The sequence below is a fragment of the Varroa jacobsoni genome, unplaced genomic scaffold (genome assembly GCF_002532875.2).
Source record: "Varroa jacobsoni isolate VJ856 unplaced genomic scaffold, vjacob_1.0 scaffold_958, whole genome shotgun sequence".
Lineage (NCBI taxonomy): Eukaryota > Metazoa > Arthropoda > Arachnida > Mesostigmata > Varroidae > Varroa > Varroa jacobsoni.
In genome coordinates, this window is record NW_019213860.1 from 117,468 (window position 1) to 130,441 (window position 12,974).

The following is a 12,974-nucleotide window of genomic DNA, read 5'->3' on the forward strand; positions in this document are numbered from 1 at the left end:
AAAAAAAAAAAAAAAAAAAAGCAATTATCAAATACAAACGTAAGGAAATCTGTGTTCGATGAAGTGGAAGTACACGAAGATATATTATGACCATAATAATAATAATAATATGGACCATTTATAATCTGTTATACGACTGTAAGTAACTGGTATTGCCACGCCACTGCTCTAAGATAATAAACGCATTCAAATTGTCGTTACTTTTACATGCTAATTGTATGCAAAAAACTGACGGCCAAGGTATTTTCAAAACTGCAGACACACTTTAGCTTTCTTGTATATTTGTATAGAAAATATTTTTTATTTTATTTCGTCTATTTTCATTATAGCTGCACCAGGCTTTGTTTGTCCTTTTGAAAAAAAACTTGTCCTCTCTGGAATGTCAAAATGTTTTCAGCGTTGGCTCCATTTAGAAATCTCTCACCTGCACTTTTCAAAGGCTTACGAGAGACATCAAATTTATTGTGTCACGTTCGACGCCACACCCCGTGGTTGATCGATATACGTTTCAAACCTTATATTGAATACGACCTAGGCCTATATGGTTATTAGATCGCATAGTCGTAAATGAAGTTGGCAACGGCTAAGCTTCTACAAAGGGTTTTATAGAATTTGTTGGACTTAAGAGTTAATAGAAAATAATAGCATCGCAAAGTATGGCGCTCGATTCTCTAACTAATGGCCTAATAGCCCCTCCAAGCCTCTTCCTCGGTTCGAAATTAGTATTGGTAGTATCCTTCGTTACTTAGATATATAGATATATGAGCGTGTCTGAGGCAAAGTGTAACGCTTTAAAAAATAGTCATAAGTATGTAATTTCCGTTACGTCCTATAGGGCTCCTAACGATATATCCACCAGTCTTTTCACTACTTTAGATTGACCGACACGCAAATAGTATGCTTCTATAAATTTTTGAAAAGGACTATTTAAAAATCCATTTGAAAAGGTCTCAATATGATGTCAAAACATCCGGTGGTTCGCTCCGTTAAGGATTTTAAAAATCACTTAGTTAAACAATCTCATGATTTTATTTTTCATTAATGGCAGTATCTAAATCATATTGTTCTGGCCCGAACTCTAATTAATCAATTATATATGTTTCGGTTCGTTCAACATACCACAGCTCGCAAGTGTGTCGATGTCTGCTTTTTGTCAATGACAATTTCTTCGCTAATATCTGTGTTGTTAACTTTCTCATGGCGAACGGACTATTTCAAAACAAAAATTCAATATTAAAGTGATTTTAAGACCAAAAATTAAACAATGGCACCTACAAGGTGCTGGCCTTCAGCTCTTCATTCTACCACAGATATCGCTGTTTGGTATTACCTTAAGCACCTGCCAGAAATGTACGCGAAAAGCTTATTTTAAGAAACTTTCGGGTTCCATGGGCGTAATACGATGGTTTAATTCGTCATTTTTTGCGAAATAACAAAGCGTTATGTTTACAGTATGATTAAAATAGTTTTCGGTATCCTCTTATGATAACTTCCTAACACTAGTGAAATAACTAACTTTTATTTTAAATGAAGGTATGTTGGTAGCCGTTTTTCTATTCTTTGTTCTTCTTATAAGGTAAACCGACACTCTTGAGTCGAGCTTACGCATTCTATACTTTATTCGAAAGACTAGGTTGAGGTATACGAGAAGAAACCGTCGCGGAAAGACAGCTAAGCACCGTCGAGATGGATGATCAGCGCGACACTTTCCCGAGAGGACCGTGGTCAAGACTGCGCTACGAAAACTCACACTTTCCCGGGAGTTCATTTCAGCAAGACAGCATATCATTTGTCCCTTCGCCGCCCGGACGGGCAGCGGTCGGTTCGAAACTATGCTAAGGTTCTTTTTTGAACACTGGCACGCCGCTGGCTAAAGAAAAAGATTGATGAAGTTTCAGTGCATTTTTCATCTTGAAAAACATTTTTTTTAGAATTATTTTATTATCTCGCTTTCACAGGTTCAGTTGAAATTAAGAGACACAACGTAGAACTTCTCCTATGTGCCTAAAGGATTTCGAATCATCGACGCATATATCATTACTCATATATGAAACGGTTATTAACTATAACCGATTTGTAGGACATGTCCATTTAAGGTAGCCTTAAGTAAACCAGTTCTTGTCCTCAAGCCTTAGAAGAAATGAAGCTGGGAATACGAGGAAATATGGCATGGCTGAAGCCGAAACTATCCATCATTGATAGACCAGTAGTCATAGTAGGCCAGACACAGACACTTGACCAACGATCACTCTTGTCCGGCTTGCGGCCTTCCCTATCACCTTCAACGGATCTAACACCGTAACGACAATATTATCAAGTTCGGTCGATCAAGCAGGCTATAGACGAGATCCCGTCAGTTTCAACCGTTATTTCTGTTTCCCTAGAAATTTGTGATGAACATTTCATTTGAATCTGTTTGATCTGCTAAATTTGAATATAGACGCGTGATTACGTCGTTATAAAACGGGATAATTATATCGTTTCTTCCTTCTCTTATGAAAATAGAGAATACCCAACGCAGCGGTGCTTTCGGAGATATTAGACATAACATTTTGTGGTTAAGTAAGTCGGCGTGACTGTATCTAGCGAATCAATTTAATACAAATGCTACTCGAATGCTGCCACGCAAGCTGGCTCATTCATCAGTCAGATCAGCAAAAGACAACTGTGTCGGAGGGTAGTAATGGATCTGTCAAAATGTCACTTTCCCTCTGACGCTTGCTTGATATTTGTTGAAACTCGAGGGTCAGTCATGACCAGACGTTTGAAGAATTTAGCTTCAGTGCGCGGATATAGCAATATAACACTTGACACTTCATGGGAATTCCTATTTTTAGCTAAAGTGCCTGTTGACGTATAGCTCTGCAGTTTTTCTTGCAATATTTTTGCCGATCGTAAATGTTCATTACAGGTATTATACATTCTCCCGATCGTGGTTCGCAGAATATATGTATAGTTTTTAATATTCTTTGTTCTCTTCTTTATAAATGACCTGCTTCTTCAATCTACAAAATCAGCGTCACGGAGCACGACGCCGCCAACTAAGCTACTGTCAAACCTGTAGTACGGCTAAATGGAAGTTTTTCTTCGGGCAAGACTTTATAGGGTTTAAAATTGCCTTTTATACAATGCTACTTTAGATAAAGTTTCAGGTGTGCGGTGCGTATCTTTCTTGGTGCTTTTAATGGTACTTGTGGACCCGTAAAGAGGTTTGACTGTTTCACAAATAAACTTGGCAGAGTCATAAGATCTTTAAAGTCATCAGTAATACAAGTGCTTTCCAGACCACTGTAACACTCCTTCAAATAAACTGGTTATTTTTCAACCCTGAATCGATATTACTTATTAGGAAACATTTTTATAGATAAACTGTCAAGTAAGCCCTGAGTGGTAAATGGTGTCCTCAAAATAATTCTTAACTTGCCCCTTTCAACTTTCATTGATTTCGTTGCTATTCCATGAGCAACTTTCACTAACTAAGCAGCGGCCTTAGTTTATCTAATTTGAAAAAATATGTTTCAATCTTTTGATTTATTTAGAGATTTCGAATTTAATTAACCGCCCGTATGCAGTCAGAGCAGCGACAGTGGTTTCGCAATTCCTAGATGTCAAAATAATTATTGACGGAATTCGGTTAAACTTGTCTGTTCACCCCTTAAGGTCTTTTTGAAGAAAAGAACTTAAAATGTATTTGAAATCTAGGGGGTATAGACCCTGGTTGTTTTTTCGGAATTGTGCGTTGTATGTAAATATTCTAAGTTCGATTGGGAAGCTGTATATCTTCGTGGAGGCTGTCCCTAATCAAGACTTCCGTCTAAAAGACAGAACGCTAGGCTGGACATTATTTGTGAATCCATTAACAAAAGCCCACAACGACGCATGCATTGGTGACGGAAAAGTACACGTCATCGCTACGTATTTTTGCGTTTAACGCCTGCAGATTATAATAATGAAGCTAGCTTTAGCGCTAAACGACCTTTGTCCGTTGATAAGAACTCACTGTGAGGTACGGTGAGCTTTAAATGTGGTTTCCGAAGCTTAATAAACGAAACTCGAATGCATAGGAACGATGTCCAATGGGGAGATTACGTCGAAGACCCGTCCAGTAATAAGGACATATAGTTAAAAAATTTAAACTTCTGATCCAGCTTACACGCTGTATGTCGTTGTTACTATACAGGGCGAAAAACACACTCTGGGAAGTATGCAAAGCGTACTCACTGACATGTATGAAAGAATATCTACATGGCCGCAGCCGTAACTAGTGGAACAAACAACACGTCTTGCGCCTCTTCCGGTCTACCAGACGCAGAGAAATTGTGGGTTCATCTCTGTTGTTGATGCAATGGGTAGGATAACCGACAATCAATGAAACGGAGCAGCACATCAAGGTTGATACTTGGCAGTGATACTGGGTGTAGGAGTTGAAAACTAGCTGCGAGTAAGAACCATTGGACAAAATAGGAATCAAGAAAGTTACCATTGACATGATATGAACGCATGGAACCACCTTCTTGTCTAACTACTGCTATCGACAATATACAAGATGACCGCTGTGCTCTGTATATTTTTAACTAAATACAAAAGAGAGGCCAAACGTCGTTTACGATTAGCTCACATTCATGCCCGACTACCCATGCGGTCTAGTTTAAAGGCAAATCTGGATTACGATCGTGCTGCTACAAGCGTAATAAACAGGCCTTAAACGTTAGGTCCATGTTGTGTGTGGGCGTATATGCGTGCACAGAAGAAAGGTAGTGTATAAGTTAACAGGGGATTTGTCAAGTATGCGTTCCATTTTACGACCGGCTGTATTGCTCAGGATTTCGCTTTAGCCAAGATTATCTTATTTGCATTTCTGATCCATTGTGCCTGTCTCAACGCTGCCATTGTTTCATGTTTCATATTTTCGCTGTTGAAATGAAAACTTATAGCCACTAGTTGTGTCAGCATTACTTACGACTTCTGGCTTTTTCAGACTTACTACTTGCTTTTTCGGCAACAAATCTCGTCACAGCCGGAGAGAAACCAGGCCCTATGCACCTAATTGAACCGATAAATAACGAGTCTTGACGCGAACTAATTATAGGGTAATCGAAGCTATGCAGGACTCAGTTGGGGTTAAGTCTGGACTCGAGTTTTTAGTAGAGAGACCGTGCTGCATATAGAAAAGGTCAAATAAGTTGTGATGTCTTTCTTTTAAAAACTTCTGAAGCTCATCAACGAGCGATACGTTTTCTGTTTAGCTACACACGTAGCGTAGTCCGCGTCGGTGAGAAAGCTTCATACATTAAGTACGATAAGTTAAATATATGGATTTAGGTACGATGTTGTGTAACGTTGACAAACAGCTTCTAATTATAATAATAATAAAAATTCTAATAATCTATACGTTTTAGGCAGTTAGTGTTTAGAAAACCTTACAAAACTGAAAAAACTCTGATGAGGTTATTATACCTATACTTGCCTCGTCCATCTCGAAAACGTAAAATCACGGGTCAGGCCTCCACATCCATTTAGATGCCCTAGAAAACAGCCAACAAAAAATACGCCAACGAAAATACGAAGTAATTCTAAAAAATGCTGTTTTAGACTATCTACTACTTAGGAGCTACGAGCTAAGTATGGTTATATAGAGGAACTGGTAGACGACCCACACACAGAAGCTTTGGTCACAGATCTACTTAGTTAAATCCTAACAAAGAACTTAAAGGGGAAAATCAGATGTATGAGACTATTCGATGCTGACAAAAGCTTGGTGACAGAAACTTGGTAAATCAGCTCGCAAAGGTTAAGAGGAATTCCTAAAACATTATTCCATAAACCATAAAGACAAACTCAAAGATTTCTAATCCAAAAACACCAGACTAACCATAAAAATAGGCAATTGCAAAAACTGAAAATTATGACAGGCAATTTACTAATAGAGCAACAAATCGGCTATATAAATAAAAGCAGCGCTAGCTGTATAGTGTCGAAAGTTACAGTTATTTAAGAGCAGAAATGAACTGGCAAGCGTGTATAGGCATTATTATATAAGGCCAGGCAATATTACACGGTTAAACAAAGAAAAACAAATACATTAAATCCAAATAGATTGTGTGTTTCTGAGCGCCAAAAGAAAAGTTGAAATCCCATAAGTCAAGAGAAAGAGTTTCCATCAAACACATCTCTCATCATAAGAGAGCACCTTAGTTGTACGCTACGAACATCATGAAGCCGAAAGACCACAGGGGGATTAAAATACCGATGTCTGACTCGTAAGCTTTCTGAGCTGTATATAAACATAGTCACATTAACAAACGACTATCGAAATGTCAGAATGAGATTCATGTATGGCACTAAAAGCTCACCAAAAAAAGAGCTTTAATTTATAAGGGCCAGCATTTACAAATGACTTCACGTCTACCATTAGACCGAAGCTCCTCTGAAAGCTACAAAATAGTACAAACTATAACCTGTCGCAGCGTGTCTTAACACGCAGCCATTGAGAAGCGTCCAAAGCGCTTGTTCCTCATGCACAATACATAACAGCGCAAATAATAACCTCTAAATAAAATTACCGATTTAAAAAATGACAAATGTTTAGGGGCGAACCACTTTGACTGGGTGGGCTAAATAGGGCATTTGTTAAGTTGCATCGCGTACCATACATACATCGTATACAATACTGCAAAATGCTGTTCGCAATATATTAATTGAATCGCGTAGTTTAAGTAAGATTACTCAGCAGATTGTTGCCGATCATTTCCAATATTTTTTTGGCCCTCTGGCAAATTTGGCAAGACCACATTGTTCAGATAATCATAGGGCAATTGGCTGTTAGTACCTCGTCACTTTCATTTAAATTAAAAAAAACAATGATTATTACTATCGCGCATAGAACACAGAATATGTTGACAGCAGATAGCCATAAAAGATCCCTGATTTTGAGATTTTAAAACCCTGAATTTCGCTGATCGGCATGCTGTTTGTGAGTCACCTAAAAGCTCCAAAATATGGGGGACGGTGACGTTATAAAACGTATCAAATCTATACTGAACGGTTTCCCATAGAGAAAGCGCATTGGGGCAAGTGTACATTGACAATAGAAAAGAAATCAGAATTCAAAATTAAAAAACGACATTTTATTTAGAGGCTCTTCTGTGGCATAATTTGCTTCTCTTAGTTGTAAGTCTTCTGCAAAATAGTTCAGTACTAAGCTTTATGCTAAATATTTGTGCCTCCAGAAAGTTTAATGGGTAGATTGAACGACAATCCAAGAAATGACATGTCTTTAGTATTCACCTTTTTCCTTTCTACTGCTTTAAAGCGGAAAACTTACCCTACCAAGTGATAAAAAATGTTTCATAAGCTGTACTTGAGGATGCTTCAATTTGGTAAACGTTGTATGTAGAAAAATGTCCTGCCAAACCGTTCGTGGGTGCACTCCTGTTCAGCTTATATAAACAAATATTGACAGTTTTATGGCTTTTCAGTCATATATATCTCAGATAATACCAGTCGGATTGACGCATTTCAAGGTTAAGATATGGCTGCAACGGATGTGTTATAATTGTTGCAAATGTTGCCGTTATTAATATTTGAGATATAGCGCTTTGAACATGAGTGAAATTTTTTCCAACAACTCGCTATTTTTTGTTACCATCCAGGCATAAACGCTGCCCAGAAAAAAATGTGTGTTGAAAAGGGATGGTTCTATCGCGTTCGTGTCGATACGAAAGATACGCATAGCCCCGTAGTGGTGGCCAACTACGAAAGAAGCTGACGAAGTTGAGCAAACCCGACGTATGAGTAGACAAACGGACTGTCGCAAAATCGTTGACATCATTGTACTTTCATATACAAAGCTCTACAGAAACGCAGCGTGATAGTTTATTGCTTTGATCATGGGTGATGAAAGGCAGATAAGATGCGACTGTCACGTGCGAATAATTCACAAGTTGTGCCAGGAAGAAAAAACCTAGCCTGACGCCAAAAAAAGTGATGCTATGTGATTGCATGGAAAAATGGCTGATTCGGATTTCTACCGTCAAAAACTGATGAGATTATAACAAGCTATTAGAAAAAAGTTGGCCGGAATTGGTAAATAGGAGGGGCATTGTTTTCCAGCATGATAAAGCCAGACCACAGACACCTTGAGCTACCAGACAATCAGAAATTTTATAAAAAAAAATCTATATACAACTCGAATATGGCACCATCACACTACCATTTGTTTCAATTTTTGCAGAACTTTTTTTCATAGTGTTAATTCACCTTTAATAAAAAGGGATGTAAAGATCCCTTGTCGTCACGATTTTTCCTTGAGGAAACACAGAAGTTCTACAGTGATAGCTCGTGGCGCTACTGGAAAAATGGCAGAAGGTCGATGATCAAAAAGACGCATATTCAATTGTTCCAAAATATAAATGCTCACTGATTTTTATTTTGGCTCAAAAAACTGTTTTTTTTTTTCTTTAAAGGCCGCCCTGTGAGTCGTCATGGCTGCGACAGTACTGTGTCTAAACTAAGGTTGGTTTGCGTGATCTGCGAAAATTACAATATATATATATATATATATATATATAATATAATAAATAATATATAAAAATGATAAGCTGTAAATATTACTGCGATAAAACACCGAACGAGAGATGGAGAGTTACGTGTAAAACGTATATTTTCCGGTTATAGGTTAGAATTATTTGGTTTGATAATATATATAATAACGTATATGACAACCTTTTTTTTGAGACTGAACAGTTTGTTTTGAAGATTCTCGAATCATCTGCATAAACGTCAAGTTCGTGCAATCATTATTGTATAGTTCTAGTTGAATACATTTGTTATAGCATGAAGCTTTTGGCTTGATGTTAGTAGAGAAGATATATAAGAAGAAAGTACATTTTCTTAAGAGCAGCGCCGTCTATGCGTATTTACAACTTATCGTCTTAAATAACATAGAAATTTGCTTGGAACTCCTACTATCTTCAACCTACTCAGTACGTGTATGTGTCGAATAAGCAAGATTACGTGCAAAATTTTTCAGTGGGTGATGATCACGGTCTGAACGTTTCAAGATTGAGCGGGTCGTTCTGTTAGTTTGGTGTTATCCTACTCACTACAGCGGTGCGATTTAATCGTCTTTTTTCCAAGCCAATCTTTTATTGTTTAGTACTTCGGATTCGGAAATCTCTCCACCGAGATTTTGCTGTCTTGAGACGGGTGTTCCTTTGCGCTATATAAATTATTCTTTGCCCCCATTGTGATGGAGCTGTCACTGTGCTACTGTCAAAGCCGTGTCTTCTTATTTAAATACGTAGGCCCTAAAGGGAAGTGTCTTATATGTTATTTGCAATAATAAAAACGTGTATATCATCAGAGTATTCTCTCGGCAAATCAAACTTGTATATTAAAAATCATAGAGTAATTAGGTTTCTTCAATCGTAAACAGGGGGAATACTTTTATGCACCATCAAAAGGAAGGAGAAAACTATTCCCTCTCTCTTAAGTGCAGAACTCTCTTTAGAGTTAAGTTTATTAGAACTGTACCAAGTTCTCCCTTCGTATTCCGTAAGCGACAATTATTGTGGTGTCCGATAAATAAATGTTCTGACGAAATGAAGTCTAATAAATAATCACTTTCGAGAAGCTGGTGCGCGCGGTCTACTCTGAAAGAAATCAGCCGTGCTAGCAGAAGGGTTAGGAGTAGAATAGCTAAAACAGCTTCGGATCGTCCTATTTTTAGTGTGTGGAGATGCTTTATAGTCTCCGAATTGACCTGCTATGTTGCGCAATCTCAAGTTCCAGATTTACCTCCGGCATCATCGTTAAGGATTCCGTCAGACGGCTGGCTCCCAGCGGCAAACCAACTAAGTCTATGCATAGATTCGTAATGCATAATTCTAACCTTAGCTGGCAATTCATTATACTACGACGGGGGCATGTTCCACGGTCTGTCGGTAAGTACTGTTGTTCTTTTACCTTGCTTTAAATTCTGTTGACTTTGAAAGAGATTAACTTTCCCTATTAACATTATTTGCTCGATTTCTTACAATCGTCATTTACCGTTCTGACTATAAGTGGGTACTTCATGAAATAAAAATTGCATATGTAGAGGCAGATTGATTTATAATCTATTTGTAGACTTCTATGTCTTTTTCTAAACCACCTGTTCATTAGACCTATTTACGTAGATCCGCATATTTGTAAGTTGATAGACACCATATAGAACTTTGTTTCCAAAGCCTTTATACGGTCAGTTTGGTGCGCCGTAGTCCCATTGCTCATGTTACTATATTGTAGCATAACGTACAAGGTACCACTTTCAGACACCTATAAGACTAAAGGCCCTATAAGGCTAAATATATATATATACGATTGTCCAAAACGTACCTCGTTTTTCATGCACTGAATATTACCTTAAAACATCTTTCATCCATCCCCGATGCACATCCAACGAACAAATAGTTTATTTCTCTCCAGAGAAATAAACTATTTGTTCAAGAAATAAGGTGCGTACGTGTACACTTAATGTAAGATCTGCCCTGCATAAAGGCACTCTGTATAGTCGATGTGGTGATCAACCCTTAATTGTACAGAAAGGTCTTAAGGGTACTAGGTTAAATTTCACTTACCCAAACCATATAGTAATCCGCAGTTCGTAATCTGCCGCAGTGAGCAGCCGTCTACTCCTTTGCGCGATTTCGAATCCAGATCTACAGTGCAACCATCAGTTTTTATAATCATCGATATATGTTGCCTGCTTTCCTTAATGTCAAATTCAACTATTGTTGTATCTAAGTAGTAGGCAAATTGGAAAGCTATTTCAACCTTCTAGTTGGGTTGAAATTTGTCGCTTCCCCTTGTGGATTTTTACGATTCCTCTACTGTTTAGATCATGTGATTGAAGAACTTCAAAATGTACAGCCTAAATAACAATAACAACGAAATTTATGTAAGGCTTATGCAAAAAATATTTTCACAGCGTTTATTGAAATTGTTTTCAGCGCTGTCAAGATGAAGAATGTTTGAACTACAAATCCTCTCCGGACCGAGGCAACAAGCGAGAAGACGATGGACCGCAGACTCCTCTTTGACGAGGGAATTCGGTCCAGTCATCTCAAAGGCTCCTTTTTGCTTATTTGTTAGTCGCACTACTGTCATAAGTCGTGCGTACGCCTGGGGGAATATGTCAGTCAGGCACTGAAATCGGTTCGACTTCATTCAGGTTCTATTGGAAACTATTTGACCATATAGATATCATTGCTAGCAAAGATAAAAGAGTTTCTGCACGACATCAGTGCACGTGATGACAACAAAGCTTCTAGCGCAAGAAAATCCTGGGCAAGTCTCAACACGGAAAACCAATCAGATTCAGCAGTATTTAAAGGGGTTGCTGAAAAAAAAAAAAAAAAAGTTTCTGATGTATAGCAAAAATGATAAACATTGACTGAAATTTGAATTAATCCGACAAACTAAGTTAAAATATTAGTATTAGTATTGAGGCCTTGGAAAATTGAGCGACCGCGGAACGACCGCTATATTCAGTAGTTGTTATACCCATAAGGCTTTGGCGATCGGAAATTCTGAAAGGTCTTGAAGAGAAATTTTATTACGCCGGACTGACAGCTCAGACTTCTTTTTCGGATTGCAGTTGTTTCATGCAGCGCGCGTTATAGGACATGTACTTTAAAGCAACAACTCAAGAACATGTCTATTTATAGATAGGTGTTATAAGTTAGAGCCATTAAAAGGAAGCTGAAAAATAAAATTTTTCTTTGAACGATCTAAGACCTTCAACTTTCATTCTACATATGTATATTATGTTGTGTAAGGTACAATTTCCTCGAGCGTTGTAGGACCTTCATAACAGGGTCACATTGATACAATTTCTATATCGCTACGTTATAACGCTATAGCGTTAAGACACCAGCCACGACAATGGCTTGTCGTATATTGCAGATCGTTTGTCTCGCCTGTGATTAGATCTCGCCTGTTTCAATGTATTGAATTGATCTTTGCCAAACCCGCTTAATATTTTTGGTGTTCTTTCGTTTCACTTATCTCGTTGCGTTTATTGTTGATCAGGGCCATATTGAAATTATTGATGTACAGAGTTTACAATAGGCCCAGTTTGTACAACGCGCCGTATGCCACTACACACGCTACGAGCTATTAAGCGAGCAGTTATCACAAACATCTTAGATAAAGAAATGCTAAGATATCGAAAAGTGTTGTGTTTCAACGCAAAATTATAAAGCGAAGCGCGAAGGAGCATTGGCTGTATGTCGGCGCTTCACTCCTATGATCTCGTTTCTCCCCCAGGTTTTTACCTTAGGTGTTTACATTCAACATGATACATGGAAAGGCAAAAGGCACAGACTCCAAATAATATCTTCGAGTGATACCTTATGCTCGTCGTACGAGACCTAGCTGGGCATTCTGAGCTCGAAACCCGTAGATATGATAGGTGGTAGATACGATCTATGCGTGCACATTCTTTAGTCCGAATAGGTAGTAGTTTTGCTTGTTGAATTCCGTTGAAAAGTAGACTACATAATATAATGCCTTACATATGATATATTGAACGGAAACCCGTAGCCAGAGAAAGGGGTTTATGACGGGCGAGGAATTTAGCTTGATCATGAAATCAGAAAAAATGAAAGAATTTAACTAGAGTCTTTTGAGATTAGCTGTACTTTGTGTCATAATCAAAGAAGAACAGCATGATAACGGTGTTCGACGCAGCCACAGCATAAACAGACAAACAATACCAAACATGTAAACAACAGTAGAAAATTATGCACTCTTGTATGAAGACGTCTGTGACACGCGAAGTGATGAAGGAGTAAACGCATTATCATGGTTCAGATAATAATTTCCTGCCTTCAAATACCGGCTTAAATCTATATTTCTAGCAGACGAATAACGATAGGGTGCCGTTCATATTAAGGTAGGCAGGTTCGTTAAGTGATTAAGCAACATTTTAT

At 38.0% G+C, this 12,974-nt stretch overlaps 2 long non-coding RNA genes across 3 annotated transcripts in view; one reads left to right on the forward strand and one right to left on the reverse strand.

Annotated features, from left to right (window-relative positions):
* The window catches only part of LOC147752827 (uncharacterized), a gene marked incomplete in the record, with an annotated part of 14,888 nt that extends 7,403 nt beyond the window's left edge, over window positions 1-7,485 (reverse strand). Inside the window, 2 exon segments of the long non-coding RNA XR_015313016.1 lie at window positions 5,467-5,525; window positions 7,325-7,485. This is a non-coding gene — a long non-coding RNA (uncharacterized LOC147752827).
* A 1,228-nt stretch (window positions 7,486-8,713) lies between these two features.
* LOC147752828 (uncharacterized) lies at window positions 8,714-11,769 on the forward strand. 2 transcript variants are annotated; one of them, XR_015313018.1, is made up of 3 exons: window positions 8,714-8,785; window positions 9,787-9,944; window positions 10,992-11,769. It is a non-coding gene; the product is annotated as an uncharacterized LOC147752828 (long non-coding RNA). The 2 variants fall into 2 exon arrangements; XR_015313019.1 differs by lacking the exon at window positions 8,714-8,785 and adding an exon at window positions 9,023-9,111.
* The last annotated feature ends 1,205 nt before the right edge of the window (window positions 11,770-12,974 follow it).